Genomic DNA, 16357 nt, shown 5'->3' with positions numbered 1-16357 from the left:
GATTACAAAGGTTACAAATGACTGGAACAAGCTTAGAGCTCCCCGGACAACCAGAAAAAAACCCAAACCAACCAACCTGTGAAAAAAACCCTCAGTTTGACAGGTGCTTGAAATAACATTGGTCAAAATCTAGTGCTGAGAAGACATTTCACTGTCGACCCCAAGCACGTACAAGCCAGGAGAGACACCCTCAAATTCTGAGATTACATCCTAGCTCTTGTAAGCCGAAAGCAAATAAAAACCCACAAGAAATCATAAATATTATGGATTTAGGCTTTTCCTTGCTATGCCTCAAAGTCTTCAGGAACGGTGTTTTAAAGCTTCTCTTTCCACTTAGAAATGCAAGAAGACTTTCGTACTTTTAAACAGAAGTGAAAATCCTGCGATCACAGTGGCTGGGGCTCTGGAAAAAACATCACTGAGCTCAACAACACGGATGCTACAGGTGACAGCCCTGAAGTTTAACTTCAGAGTGCAAAACGTAGAGCCTATCTTTGTGAAAATGTGTATTTTTGGAGGGACATTTGAGAAAATGAAGAAAGCAGAACATAGCCCCAGATGCCCGATCCCCTTGTGGTACGGTAACAAAGTCAGGCTGCTGGACGTTGCGCTGGAGCAGATGCACGCTCATATGCTCTGTCCTACTGGCTCCACTGGGGATAACCTCCCGCAAGGAGGTTAATGATAAGTTGGGAACGGGAACATCTTTAAACAGCCACAGAACCCGGACAGCTCAAGCCTGCTTGGACTCACGGCACCACGAATTAGAGCCATACATTTTAGCTATTCATGGCGTACACCAGACACACGCACAGAAACGCTGTGACAGCTTGAGTTGTTCAGCGGGAGAAATCATATTTGAAACAGCACGTCAGGTTTTGATTAAACTGGCAATTAAGCAAGCAAGGAGCAACATGCCCTGGGGTTGCAGAGATGATAAGCCAGTTTCAAGACAAATGGCCAAATCTTTAGGTGGTGCAAATGACTGCAACTTTGATGCCTTCAGCAGGGCTGCACCTTTCCATGTGAGCTGCGGATCCGTCCCTCTCCAGCCTGGGACAGGACCAGCAATATAAATGGTAATGAACTGCATCCAGCTGGGAAGAAGCCATTGTGCAGGGAGGCAACAATTGACACTTTACAGTGATTTCTAATACAACACAGTGATGGGCCACCAGCAACAATCCTCATCCATGTCGGCCTTCTCTTTCAGTTGTCGGTAGGCTCCTTCCCTAGGGGCAGCTGGGCAAAAAGGGAGAGATGGGAAGACGAGCAGATACCTGACGTTACTGTCTGACCACCAGAAGCTGGTAAGGGTCTTCAACTCTTTTTATAAAGTTCGTCCCCTCCAGATGCTTTTCTGAACTAAAATAATACGATTCAGTGAACTGATGCATCTTATATTTTCAATGGGTGCAGGACTAATGAGAATTTAGCAATTCTGTCATAATCTCCCCAGGTTGATGATCATCTACCAAAATGTCATTGATCTTATCTGTAATGATCTCCTATTGAGTAGGAGGTCTCCAAGATGAAGAAATTAGAGTCATCTGAGGTCAGAGGCCCTGCTGCTCAAATTTTAGTGAAGAAAATTGTCACAAACAAATTAATGCAATGGAAACATCAGAACCGATCAATATGTACAACCAAAGGATAGGCTGCTGTCAGATAGCGATTGTGTAGATGTACTTTGATGTCTGCAAACCCTTTTTGATCTGGTCCACATCTCCCAGTTTTAGACCAAAGGTCCAAAATTCAATTTAAAATACTATCAATACAGCACCAACACAGATAGAAAAGAGCAGGCGATAGGCTTACTGTGGGGTGCAGTGAAATAAGAAAATATCATGACCGTCTGAGGACACAAACTATGACTTAGCCAGAAAACAGTGAGCATTCAAGCATTCAGGAGAGACTGCAGTTGGAGAAGGAGGGCCCCATGACATCAAGAGGAAAAGCACGCCTGTGATCCTCAGAAGGCAGGAAATTCAGTAAGACATTCAGCCCAGCTCAGGCCAGTGCAGGGCCTGGATCCATCCCTGCCTCTCATTCAGAGAGACACCCTGGAAAGGCACCAAGGCTAACTTTTAACCAGAGTCATCTGCGCATTAGCTCTGCAGCAAGCAACGGCCTCATAGAAAAGGCCATATTCACAGTTAGCTGTGCTGGCCACCTCTCTGTCATGCCTCTACTCCTGGCATTTGACATTTTCAACCACATCATGCATGTCCTGGCTCCCCTCACTGTTTTGTTGTTAGTGTGATGCACCCAACCATCACAAAATCTGGCACACGATGCACCCCCTGCTAAATACCAATCCCTTCTTGCAAGCCTGAAGCTGAATCTGAGCCCTTGCATCTAGCAATACAGACAAAATGCACAGCTTCATCTTAGTATGTAATTAAACACTGGACAATGCTAGTTAACTTTGTATATCAAATGCAGCTAGGGTAAAACACAAAGGTTTGCTCCCTATGCACAGTTAAGGCGTTGATTTTTATATAGACAAATACATCGCCGCTGGGCATAGTTACAATGCCTATCCTAACACGAGATTTATGAAGATAAAAGATTCCATCCCAGAACTGCAAATAAATAAATCACCCAGTAATTCACTTGGCACGCTTGGTCCTTTTCCCCCAAAGCAAAATGCAGGATGTGTGATTGATCTTCCTAGCCAGTGATCAGCAAACTTAAGACTCTCTGTGGTCAGTTCAGCAGAGACCGCCAAGATTTTCCAATATTTGCAACCTGCAGAGGAAAGTTGTGAGCCACAAATAGCTATACGGCCAGCTAAAAAGGACAGGGAATGTTCCTTGTTAGACCCCCCCTAGGTAGTTTAACGACAGTTTCTCTGCTTGGTCTAAAAATGCAGTAAGTCCAGGGTACAGGGCTCAAATTGATAATGAGCTTTATGTTGCTCTGGCAGGGCTGAGGGGCCATAACGTGAGTCCAAACCAGTGCTGGTCAGAAAAACCTGCCTTCTGAAGGAAACTCTGATGTCCAATGATCTATTTTTATTATGACCTGGAACAAAAAGCTGAAATTTCTAAAGGATTGTGACTTTCAAACAATGGTGACTCAAGGGTCACCAAATTTTTCATTTCCATAGAACTAATTTTTTTTTCCTTGGGTAATACTAAAAAGTTCCATGTTAAACGTAACCATAAGACAATAATACAACAACAATTTAACATTACTGATGACAATAGCAGCACCCAAAAGGCTTGCTTTGATCTTTGCCTGCCAAAAGAAGAAGTTGTTCCTACAAAATATTTTGATTGTACATCAATGGCACATTCTCCAACTAAAAAAAAAATAATTCTATTGACAGTTGTTTGGTGTGCTGTAGTGTAAACCTACAGTTTTCTACATCTAAGCCCCAGGGTGGTAAAAAATCCCTTCGACCTTAACAGAGAAGGAGGCTCAAAGCAGTAGTGTCCCAACTGTTCCCATTTGCCACCTGGATGACCCTACTCCTGCCTGCGAGAATCTGCCTCTGATTTTCCATCAGGCTGATGTTCTTTCCTCTTCAAAGCAGTGACTGTACTTGGGAACATTATAAGTCAGAACACACTGGCTACAAATCAAGACAGCCTAACGGCGTTAGAGTTAGGACCAAGCCTTTCCTTCACTGCAAACCATTGGAAAATTGCCTAATTCAGGAAACCTGACCATTCCCTCACAGTCTTGCTGCCCCACTTTGGTTTGGTTTAGGACTTATTACTTTCTTGTTAAACATAGTATTGTCCATCTGATGTTATCCAACAGAGCCAAGGACCTTCACTACTCTGCCAAAGCCCAACTAGTCTTGCCTAGATGATCCTACAGGAGGGAAAATAGATAAAGGGATCAAAAATGTACCAATTGCCTATATTGTATCTGGAGTGGAATCAAATTAATCAAAATAATCAGGTCTGCATAACATCTTGATGTCTGGTAGAGTCAGGGAAGCCTACCAAATGCTGGTATCTATCAGAATATATGCATTGCTTGGGACAGCTTCATCCAAGGAGAAAAAAAAACCCTCCACTGTCTGAAAAGCTACCAAGTACATCCCTATCTTCCATGAGAATAAATGTATATTTAGTTAAATCACCTTGGCAACCGAGCCAGCTTGCAAATCCTACTTTTTCAAATATATCTAATCAACGTGCAAATATCTATCTATATATACACATATACACACACGCACGCATATATATTTATATCTGAAATGTGCATGACTTACTGTTGATAGTACTTCCTCCAGCAGTAGCTTCAGACGACTCTATGCTCAATGTTTGATTTCAGCTGCTAAAAGATGAAGTCTGAATACCAAATAGGCCTAAACAAACACTTCAGAGATGCAGGTATGGCTTTTACCAAGCCAGCAGCCATCTCACGGGCCCTCCAGACGCCTGCACACGAGAACCTCCCTATAGAAATGAGACAAAGTCTTTCCGGATTAGAGTCACTTCCCTGGGACATGGCCATTGACTTCAGGCAGGGGTTTTAATCTGCTGAAATCCAGAAGCAGGGCTAACTTTGACCTTGAAGCACTGCCTGTACAAAAAGCACAAGTGTTTTCCAATAGATAATGAAACCAGGTACATAAAAATCCAGATAGGCAAGATGAATTTTTTCTTTAATGCTTTGAAATTGTCTGAAATATTTTCTTTTCTAACAACTGTATCCAGTTTCCAGACATTCAGTGCTACAATCTTTATGTTGTTAATAAACACATTTGTCTAATGAATATCTCTTGGTAATCTTGCCTGTAATTCAGGAAACCCAAGCACAGCCAAGATAAAAATATGCACATACTAAAAGCTCAAATTGAAGAAAAAAAAATCAATTCAAAGTTAAATTACCCATCTTAAATTTCAGTATAAAGGCTACTAGAAATACTGAGTTCTTGAACTTCAATTAATCTTTAGCTATTAAGCCAGAAGGGAAAAAGATTCTTCAGAGTACCACATGGGAAGCTGCAAAGAGCTCCGATCAGCTTGCAGACGGACGTCACTATCACTTAAACTCCCATTCACGGCTCTGTTGGGCTGGTTAACTCATGCTTGTCTTAGACTCCTTTGGGTTTCTTTTTGCCAGGCATCTGTGTGTGAGTGGTGTGGCCTAAATTTTCCAGCTTCACTTCTCAGGGATTAATTGGCAGAAGTGCTTGTCATGGTTAAATAATTTTATTTAATTTGCGCTGTGTGAAGATATTTGGGCAAAAGGGAAAAATAATTAAAATTTAATTACTTCCCCCCCCTTTAAAATGAGAAACAGTTGCATCCCTTTGAGACTCAGCTGGGAATAGAACATGACTCAGTTTTATTGTTAAATGTGTAATAATTAAAAAAAAATAATAAATCAATGATCAATCTCTTGTAGTATAAGAGCGATGAGCCCAGGATAGGTAAAACAGATCTCTAGAACCAATGACAACTGAAGTTTATAAAGTTACTGAGGGGAAAAGATAATATTAACATCCCATATGGAAACACACAAAGGACTTTCTTAGAGGTTTCTAAACAAGCAAACAAATAAACAAATACTTTTACTAAAAGGCTCGAAGATATCTCTTCAGTGAGTCATGCCAGCTATGGGAAGTGTTATCTTTAGTGATAGGCCGGAGTCTCTGCCACGCATGTTAAGGGACTTCATAAAACTTGACGACCTCTCTTTTTTCCTGATTTCATGTAAAAATATTGTTTTGACATGAAAAACCTGGTGTAACAACACTCTTAATACAATTAACGGTTATTTAGCAAAGTGCTTCTTGCATCCTCTACAGTTCAGTTCCTTGCATCACCATTTTTTTATACCCAGTGTAAATACAGGCTCCTTTAAAAAGAGGGTGGGAGACAAAAGGCACAAAAACCCCAAACCAACAATCAGAAAACCCATTTGGAATTAAATCTTCCAATACCTTATAGAAAAACTGCTGGAATGAGATTTTGCCCTTTCCAATGGACAGATGTTCTCATCAATGAGAAAATTAGAACTTGATGACAATCTCCAAGGTTTAAATGTCACTCCCTACCACTCTGGTTCACATAAAAATGGAAGTGGCATTAAAAGAGCAGTATGCAAGCTCTGCAGACTGCGTATTTCTTCTAATTAAAAATCAGAGTTTACAGACACATTTAGTGACACTCATCATAAAGTACACATTTGATAGTAGAAGGCTTCTGTGTTTTTAGAGCCCAGAATGGTATTTTCTCATTGCTAGTGAATTATTTGCTTTCTTGGTCTATTCAGGAATTTCCCACTCCATGTAACAGAGTTCTAACATCTTAAAAAAATAATAAAAACTCTCAAACCTAGCAGTAACTCCCACAGAAGGCAACCTCCCGAGCACTGTCTGAGCAAGGTGCAGAGTGCAATTCAAGAAGCACATTTTTGACTTTTTATGTATGGAGCAAAAAAGCACTAAAAGGACTCGCTGAACGGGCAGTACAAACAAAACATTTATAACATTGATATTATTTTGCCTCTTGAACATTGGGAGAGAACATCCACCCAAGAAAAGCACGCCATGAAGTGACGCGCTGATTGTCTGGGTGCCTTTCCGGATGGTACGCTTTAGTTTAAGTCAAGTCATTAGGCTCCGTACAAGAGGAAGTGGATGAAATCCAATCGAATGCATTACAGAGGTCAGACTAAATGAGCTAATGGTCCCTTCTGGTCTTAAAAAATCTATTAATCTAATTTAATTCTCTGTCCTACTCTTCATACCAGAGTCATTTAAACTCATTTATATGAGAAGAACACATTGCAGCAGCCTTACACAACACACCATGTTCTGACTCTGCAGTTTTAGGCTACCCAGAAGTTTCATTTACTGCCCACTGAGCTCAGGAGGAGGCTTTGTTTATGCATAAAGAGAGCTTATATTTACAAGCAAGGCATCAGGAAGAGGCACCTCTCCCAACTCGACGCTGGATGAATCTGTACCTTAAACTATACGCGTTGACCAGAAACATCCCAGAGCACTTTCCACCTTGGCTTGGTTTTTGGGTGCTGCCATTCCCCACCTATCCTGACAGTTGCCGTGGTGAAGAACACAATGCTTTTATCAATAAAATCTGTTCCAGTCACTCCAAGGATATTTCTTGTAACACACTCAATATTGCACCAAGAAAATACTTGGTAGTCACTGTCCAGTGCAAAAAGCAAGCGCTTATGTGGAGAAGGCCAAAAACATTCATTGCTGTCAGTCCCTCCGGTATATACATATGCTCCCGTCAAGCAAATACGGTTTATTACTTCTCCCTCAAAAAAAAAAAAAAAAATCCCCTCTTTTACTTCTCAGTATATCCCCCCTTCTGGAGCCTTAACATTAATATTACCAGTCATTTGCTTAATTCAGCAGTACAAGAGAGCAAAACATCACATAAATTCAGGCTGATTGACCTTAGTGAGCCACAGCATCCTTCACGCATGCCTTAGATAGAGGGAATAATTTAACCCAGTCAGAGGGGCAACTGAATTTGAGGGTCACAAAAGGTGGTCTTCACACGCTGTGTTGAAAAGACCCTACGAACGGACTAAGGACTTCTTCTCTGCTGGCATATCTGTAGTTGATGCCACCTTTACTTTCTCTCTCCACCTGCAGCACACAGAAAGCCCTTTCCCTGTGTCTGTCTTAAACATCGACAGATGAAAAAGAATTGCTGAGCTGCCTGATGCCTCATATCTCCAATGCCTGTGTTAATTTATTCCAGCGATTTGAGGGAAGCATGAATGGTACCCCAGTAAACCAGCTCAGACTGGCATAAAGACAACTGATTTGACCATCTTCTGTCATGGCCAGTGTATAACTTCTTTAGTTTTCATCTCTGATGTTTCTTTGCTTCTTCCCCCCCCCGCCGCCTTCCTTTTGAGTCTCAAGTAGCTGGTACTTTGTGACAACACAGAACCGAGAAGCTATGTAACATGAAACGCCCAGTTTGCTTATTCAGTGCCAGTCTTTTTGAACCAAATTCCATGTTTCAGTGAAATTTGCCGTAAGTCTTGTTTCCTCTCAGCACATTTTAATCAAGCAAAAATCCTATTTACAGTGAAGAAATCCCATTACAGCGAACTATCGTTACATTGTTTTAATGGACACATGTCTTTCACTTAAGACTTCATCCTCTGCTTTGCCCTCCAATCATGAGTACACCCTTCAAAAAAAAAAAAGTCTTTTCAACATAAAAATGCAGGGCAGATATTGCGACCCTAATTGGTATGGATATTCACCATTTGTTCCAGCTTACAATTTGTTATTCTCTCTGGATGCTTTAGACACAAATCAGGAGGTCAAAAAGCCTCTCACTAGCAAAATGCAATTCCTTCCAGGGCAAACAGAAATTCACTGTGCACTCGCTCCTGAAGCCCCTAGTCCTAACTCCCACTAACTTCAGAGAATTTTTTTGAATAATGGCTAAGCTGAAACTCTCCATGAACTTTGGGATTTTTTCCCAGAAGATTTTTCATTATATATCAGCCTTTACTCTTGCACACCCCACAGTCACCCGTAAGAAATGGACAGTTTCATTCTTGTTTATTTCACAACCCAACTTTCTTGATTTAGCATAGTTATTAATGCCAAAATACACTTTGAGTGTGCTTCTGAGTACCTATGATCTCTTTTTTTCTGGGATCTACCTGTCTTCTCCTGTCAGGTTGCTGACAGCATCACCAACTAGCCTTTCACAGCCCTTCATGGCTGGTCCCATTTCTCCCAGAATGCAGAGATCGTCAAACTAGCTACCAAGATTCTTTTTGTACTTCCAGCCTAAATTCCTTCCCTGTAAGCAATCCATCAAATCCAACCCTACCACATAAGAGTTCAGCTGGATTTCCGAGGGTAAGTTTGACACTTCCATTCCTCACATATACCTTGGGTACTTTTTATCAGCACAGTTATACCTTAGGAGTCTGGAAAGTTGACTCGCTGCCACATCTGAAGGATGAGGAGATGCTGAGGGTAATCACCACATTTTCCTGAAGTCAAAAGAAGGCTCTGTGAAGCCTCCCTGTAAAGGTTCAGTAATTTTGCAGCTTACTCCTAAAGAGCTTTTTACTCCTTTTTAACCCGAGTATCAAGGCCAACAGCATGAAAGGCATCCAGTGCATCCTCTGCTTGCTCAGACTCTAAAGCAGAATATAGCAGGGCATCCATATCTGCTTTCTTGGTCAAAAAAAAATAAAGAAAACCTGGAATGGGAGCACTGTAGAGTGCTGGCAGCATCGAAGAAGTTAATTAGCAACACTGAACTAGACTTCAGGAGACGAGTCTTAATAACTGCTGCTAAAAATATTACAGTAGTCATTTCCAGAACAAACACAATCAGTGGCAGACAAGTGAGGAGCGCGCTACAGACCCATGAGCTGCCATGGTGGAGGTATTTTCAATGTGGAGTGGGAATAAAGGCTGCTCATTTTAAAAACACAGTACCAAAAAAACAAGCTGGCACTGGAAAGCATCTGGGATCCCACGTCTCAAGCCAGGCTAGTGGCTCTGCAGCCAGGCCAGAGCAGAGGTAAGGGGAGCAGAAGGTGTTTGCACCACATACAGCAAGCCTTGAGGAATCAGCTGCACAAATATAATCTAAAATGAGAGGGTAATGCCTTGAGCAGAAGCCTAGCAGGTTATAGTCCTGTTTGGGGTGGGAGGGGAGGAGCTGGCAGAGGCAACAGCTCAAAAATGGAACATCCTGGTGACTCTTGCTGGGCTAAACCCCCAACCCTGTGCAGACTGCCATCACTGCACACAAGACAGCAAAATCTGCTGGCCAAGGGATAAACAATGCATTCATCACTAAAAACCATGAGTGAAAAATCCAACGCTCCAAAGCTGTCTCTGGTACACAATGCAGCCCCTTTCTCTTGCAAAAGGCGGCCTTGGACATTTGCTACATTGTCAGCTCTTGCTCCTTGCCTCTGGAAAACAGCTCAGACCCAAAGGGCTGGCACACTCATAGCTGGGTTTGGTGCACTATATATGCATCAGGCTGATAAGCTGTGGTGGATGTCAGTGTGACAAGCTGGTGGTCTTGAAGTTAATGAAATGACAATTAATCACAACTCCTCAAACTCAAGGCCAATTCCTCAAGTCAAAACCATACTGCAGAAGAAAAAAGCTGCTATCCTTCATACGCCGTTAATTTCTTCCCCCCTGTGCAGTCACCCTCTATCTTCAGCAGTACATCCCATGCTTGCTGCCAGGAACAGCCACCTAAGCTTTTCAGACATGTTCTTGGCAAGGTGTTTCCCCCCTCCTGGTATTTGACAGGATTACGAAGTGCCCAAGTCTCTGGCTTCCTTTTGTTTTGAAGCTTGAAGGCGAAGTGTAGCTTCATCATTTTGTCTCTTGCTGCCCCTTCCCCTGCTTCAACCATCCTGGCTGCCCACCATCCCAGTTCCCAAGCACTCGCCCTTGCAAGCCCACAGGAACAGGACCCCAGCCCAAAGATATTGGCTGTGACTTCATGGCATGTAGGTCTCGCAGCAGATTCACGTTCGGGTTGCAATGGTAACAACCAAAGAGGATACAGCAGTATCCCAGTTTAGCGCCCAGATGGGTTAGGTCTGCTGTACTAACTTCTCAGGCTGGCTCAAACTGGGGCCTTGCATTAGGAGCAGTGACTTGAGGAAAAAATGGGCCCCTCCACCTCCATTTGGCTAGGCTATCTCCTGTTCCACTGTCCTACTGAGAGAAGTACATTTTTATTTAGGAGGAGGGAGCAACCACATATTTATTCGTACTGGAGAGGCACTGAAGATACTCCCGCTGTGCTAACCAAACAGTATTAATATTTATGAAATGCTCCACAAAGAGAGCATTTTGAAGCTGAGGAATCTCGCACTTTTTAAGGATTTTTTTGTGAGAAGGTGGAGAGAAGAGCTCAAACTCCAGCTTTCCTGACAAAAAGCAGAGATCCCTCATTTCAGAAGTGTCCAGTGGTATGACACCTTTTTATCATTTTTTTAAATCAAACACTGCTTGGCAAAGAGCGAAAATTTATAAAAGGATAAAAATGAAGAGACAGATCAGTCCTCAAGATGGGGAACAAACGCAATTCTGGATGCCAGCGTACCCAAGGTAGGTGAAATAGCCTCCTGCCCTTCTGAGCTTAAGGTACCAGCTGGCCAGCAAATATAGGTTGAGATGCCAGCTTTGTTGTAAAAGATGAAGAGTCTCTGTGCTGCGTTCTTCACCTCCAAACTTAGACATGTCTGTCTATCTTAAATAGCAAAGAGGGACTGAAATATTTATAGAATAAATGGGACACGCATATATGGGCAAATATTAGAGGATAAAAGCCAGGGCCCCAGTCACGATATGTGTTTAGCAGAGGCTGCTGAAAGCAAGCACTGGTCTCTCTGAAAACCTCCGGCAACGCTGAGCAACCAGCAGCTGTCACTGTAAGCAATGAAGAGGAACAGGAGCAATAGAGCTAGGGATGCTCCTAGATGGGAGGAAAGCAACTGGAAAATAAAAACACAGGAGAAGCCGCAATTAAACACTCAGCAGCTCCCTAAAAATGGCCCTTGTCCGCCAGGAGAAGCTGCTCATCAAAAAAGGCTCAGCTGGCCTTTAAGTATGCAGCCCGAATTTGACTTCAGAGATACTACGTGTGGCTTATTGCAATGGGATCTCAAAGCGATGGCAATTCATATCCTGTGCACAAGTGGGATTTCAGATGCAGCGGCCCTTTTGAGGCGGTTCCCAGGCAATGATGTGGGGCGCTAAAGGCGAGCAGCGCAGGAAGCCACTTTCAGCCACCTATTAGCACGTGACAGCTTTGAAATGTTCAAGATCCTCTGCCCACTATCCACATTACTCAGCTGTCAAAGGAAAGGCCTCAGATTTATGATGTGAAAATTACATTTTAACGAGGTGTCATATGTGTTTAAAGTTCTTATTCATCATGATACTGCCACATCTTTTACCCAAGACACAAACGCACTTAATTAGCATATTATAAGGACAGAGGGTTCACCTTATCTGCATTGTAAAACTGCTTTAGGAAAAAAACAAACACAACAAACCACCCAACCACCCTTACTGAATAAAATGGTTGCAATCACGCGTCAAGAGAGCATCCCCCAATATTTAATAAAATGTGGATGATAAAAGTTTGACATGCACCCTCTGAGGTTTTTAAAGTATCACAGATATGGATGGACGCTTCATATCACATTTGATTACTGGACTGGCAGTCCACAATATTAATATGCAATCTATGGAAGCCACTTAAGCACAATGAGGCTGTATTAGACGCTTTATATCATATCACTGTCTTCCTTATGTATTGGGCATATTTATTTATTAACTTCATACGTCTATTAAACACCCCATATTGTAACGCCTGGATCTCCTGGAAATAACTGAAAACTTCTCCTCAAAAATAAGAGGTCTGTATTTCCCATGCCACTGGGAACGGCTGCCAGGACATCCAAGTCCCAGGCACACACAGAGGGATCCTTATCCTGGTTCAAGTCCTTCCCTGGACTTCTTCACTGCGGAGCTACAGGACCGATACGGTCCCTACCCCTGGTCTAAATGCTCAACCAGCACATCCCGAGCCCCTGCGCCAGAGCTGCCAGCGCTGCTGTGGGGCACCTCAGGCATTTAAAAGACAAAACTTTCTTTTTCTGGTCTCCCCGCAGCCCAGGAACCCCTAACTGGTGCCCAGCCAGGAGCCACGACTGCCCGGTGAGGTGCAGAGATGCAAAGCCGGGAGATGCGTGTTTGTATGCAGCTTGCCGCCGGGAAGCAAGATGGGAGCACTTTACCTTTTTGGAGAGGAGGATTTGTTGATGTTTCCTTGAATTTGTTTATGCAGACTGTATCACAAGTGGGTGATGATTAAAACAGGTAACTCTGGTGAATATTAAGACTGATTAGGTTGCGGAAAATTTTTCATTCTGTTGATACAGCCTTTCGTTTCCCTCTCTGCACGTGTCTAGCAGGGCACATAAAAAAAACCCAAAACACTGGAACACTTTTCTGGGTTCAGTTTCTTGAAGAATGCAATGGAAAACTGCTAGTTTTGCAGTGCTATTCTCACTATCACTTCAAATTAGCGAACTCAAAAGCAGCTACAAAGAATGCAAAAGCTCAGGAGCATATATGGAGAAGCATCCTCCAAAAAAACTCATTTTAAGGCTCAAAGAAAATATGCTTCAAAGGCTTTTGGTATCTTCAAGTTCACTTCTTGAAAGTAGACATTAATGACAGGTTTCCTGGGATTTGCAGGCACTGAGGAGTGTTTGCTTTCAAAACTATTTTTGGGATAAATTAAAACAACCCCAGACAAAAGGAAAAAAAAAACCAAAAATTGAGTGGGGAAAATCCTTAAAATGTAGCTTTTCCCATTTCTGAGAAAAATGAACAATTGGTTTTAATTCAATCAAGAGCCCTGAATTGCTTCTAGATCAGTTGAATCCAGCTTTGTGCCTCACTGAAGACTTCAGAATATTTTGTCTTCCCTGGTTCCTGCAGCTGCTGCAGAAGCTGAGCACAGAAAGTCCAGGTTTTGACACTCATTTACTCCAAGGAGTAAAAGCCCATTTTTTTTAAACAGCGGGTGAGAGAGAAGCTCTGCGACAGTGAAGATCTCCAAACCAGTGAGGATGTTCCAAACCTACATGCACAAACAGTCCTCTAATTACAACTCACAGAAAACGTTTAATCACTGTGAAGAGCAAGAGGATGTGATCCCTGCCTTTCCTATAAGCTACGTGACTCCCGCCTCCTTCCATTTTCCCTGCACGGTTTGGGAAAAAAATGAAAAGGTTTGATTCTAAGTGCGTTGGAGCCCCCAGCACCTGTTTTTTATTTTAGATAGCCTTGAAACGTATGATACCAGAGATTTCAAATATGTTACTGGCTATTTAGGTAGTTAAATATATCACTTTTCTTGTTATGATCAATTTTTGGTTTTAAGAGCTCTTCTCCCAAAACTTCACCCGTAATTGTTTTTTAACAACCAATTTGTTCGACCCATCAATTTTACAATCGTTCTTTTATTTTCTAATTAAGCAGATATTGTTTACATATTTTGCTACTCAAACTGTAACCCTCTGGAAAATGGCTGAATTGAACATTGCCTTGCTCAAAACAGAGAAAACACTGGTGATTTTGGAGGAGAGGAGGGGAAACACATATCCGCAATCCACTCTGTAAAAAAACCCACAACTAAATAACCCAATAAAAATATCCTGGGTCTTCACTGCTTTCCTAGCACCGGCTCCTGTTCTGCTCTTTGGTGGAGGAGCTGGGTTTAAGCCAGCCATGTATTAATTATTATATATAAAGCAATGCAGCATAAAATTTGGTGCTAATCAGAAAATGTGTTGTACTGAACTTGGAAGAGAAAGAATTACGCAGACCTGGCACCTCTCTGCAAAAAAAAAAATAAAATTGGTGTCAATTAGGTGCTTGCACACCTACTCAATTCAAAATCAGTGCTTCTGTTTGACTCTTAAAATAACGTTCCCGCTAATCAGGCTACGCAGGTAATGGAGCAGTAAACTCCCTGTGCAAAGGTATTTTTCTTCACTTTGAAATGCCTCGGCCCATTCGAGCTGTCTCATCGAGAATTTCACTTGCTGTCAGAGCAGTCCTCTTGAAAGTCCTCTTAACCCATAAACCAGTGAGGTAATGGGATCCTTATGCATTTCTGCCAAAAAGGAAATCCCGGCAATTTTCAGAGAAGAAAAACGCATGTATAATTCAGCTTTGTGCCCATATTACAAAGCTATCAAAAATTGCACGAAAGAAACATCAGAGAAGGCTCAGCAGGCTCCCTGACACCGTATTAACCTTCTCGTGTCCACCACCCAAAAGCCAAAAACTGCTTCAGCTTTCCATCTGAGGCACTGGGAGATTTTAAATTCTCATACAAACATGAGTGAAATTAAAGGGGCTTCAAACCAGGGTGCATAAGGACAAATCAAATCCTTGCACCTCATAGATTTTCAGCCCTCTGCAAGGTTTTCACCTGCTCTCCCATCTCACCAGCTTAGACTGGGAGAAAGGGGAGAACCATTTCCTTTTTTACGGGGAAGTACAAAATTTGGGGTTTTCACCGATTATGGCTTTTTTTTTTATTAAAGATGCTATTACTGACAGTGATCACCATGTGAAAAAACGGCAGCAGAGAGTCTGCTGTAATACCTGGAAATACTTCACTGAAAAGGAGAGAAACTATGTGAAATAAAAGGGAAGCAATTGATTTTCGCTCCTCGGGGATAACCAATAGCTCACAAATTGCTCTGCTTCACTCCACCACTCAGAAAGTACATGCTCATCATTAAGTTGGGAGAATGAGAAGTATTACTTCATTTTTTGCTCATCTGAGATGTTGCAGAGGTCAACATCATTGAAAACGGCCCTGCTCCTCTCTTAACAGTCACTTACTTTTGTTCATCTGCCTCTTCAAGATTCCCTTTGCCTCTTCCTTATGTTTTTGTATAAAAATGAGAAATTCACTGCCATTTTACTACTTTTGTTCCACCCCTCCCCAGATTTTCATATCCACAGTTTCTTTCAGCATCTCTTGATCCAATTTTACATGGATAACAGGCTGCTCACAGGAAAAGAAAAAGAAAAGCTCAGCAACAGAAACCTCTCGACTTCTCTTTTGCATTCTGAAGCCCTGAATCCACTCATTCACCCCCGAGTTTCTTATTAACAAAACAGAATGTTTGGGGAATAGCCATGTTACAAATCAAATAGTTTACTGTCCGAATTATATTAATTCTGCCTTCCCTCTTACTTTTAAAGCATTTCTGAAGTACGCAGTCTGCCACACGAACTACCTGATAACTATGATGATTGAGCAAACGCTGTTTGGAAAGTCTTGCGCTGTCACGTGAGTTTGACCACAATCTAGGCTAAGTCATGTTACTAATAAAGCGGTAACTGTGAACATAATACTTGCAAAGCTATGAATGAGTTGGTGAAGTTAAGTGAATATAACTCAACTAAGCAACTACCAGTATAATTTCTAACAGGAAAAAAGGCGCAAAAGCTGGGAATCCTCTTGGGGCCAGATGCTTCTCTCTTAGAGAAAGCATAGTAAGTCATGCTTCTTTTAAAAAAAAAAAAAAAAAAAAAAAAAGAGCAACTTTAAAGGAAAGAAATCAACATTTTGGAGGATTTTGTTCTTAATTCCCCTCCTGACTCTAGACACACACTTGTAGGTGTACGCTCACGTATGCAATTAGCCGTGGCTTCCCTCAACAGCCCAAACTCCCCCATCTTAATGGAATGAAGTAATTTAAACTGGCTGGCAGTTTTCCCCCGTCTGTTTGCAGTGACAGCATCTTCCACGCTTTGTTTTGCCAAAATTCCTGCAGAAGGGAAGATGATCTG

General features: G+C 42.1%; 1 protein-coding gene across 20 annotated transcripts in view; it reads right to left on the bottom strand.

Annotated features, from left to right (window-relative positions):
• The window catches only part of ADGRL3 (adhesion G protein-coupled receptor L3), a 529084-nt gene that overhangs the window by 167546 nt on the left and 345181 nt on the right, over positions 1-16357 (bottom strand). The gene's annotated exons all lie outside the window — the stretch shown is intronic.

Source organism: Larus michahellis, chromosome 5, assembly GCF_964199755.1.
Source record: "Larus michahellis chromosome 5, bLarMic1.1, whole genome shotgun sequence".
Lineage (NCBI taxonomy): Eukaryota > Metazoa > Chordata > Aves > Charadriiformes > Laridae > Larus > Larus michahellis.
Note: the sequence above shows the minus strand (reverse complement) of the source record. Positions and strands in the feature narration are given on the sequence as shown.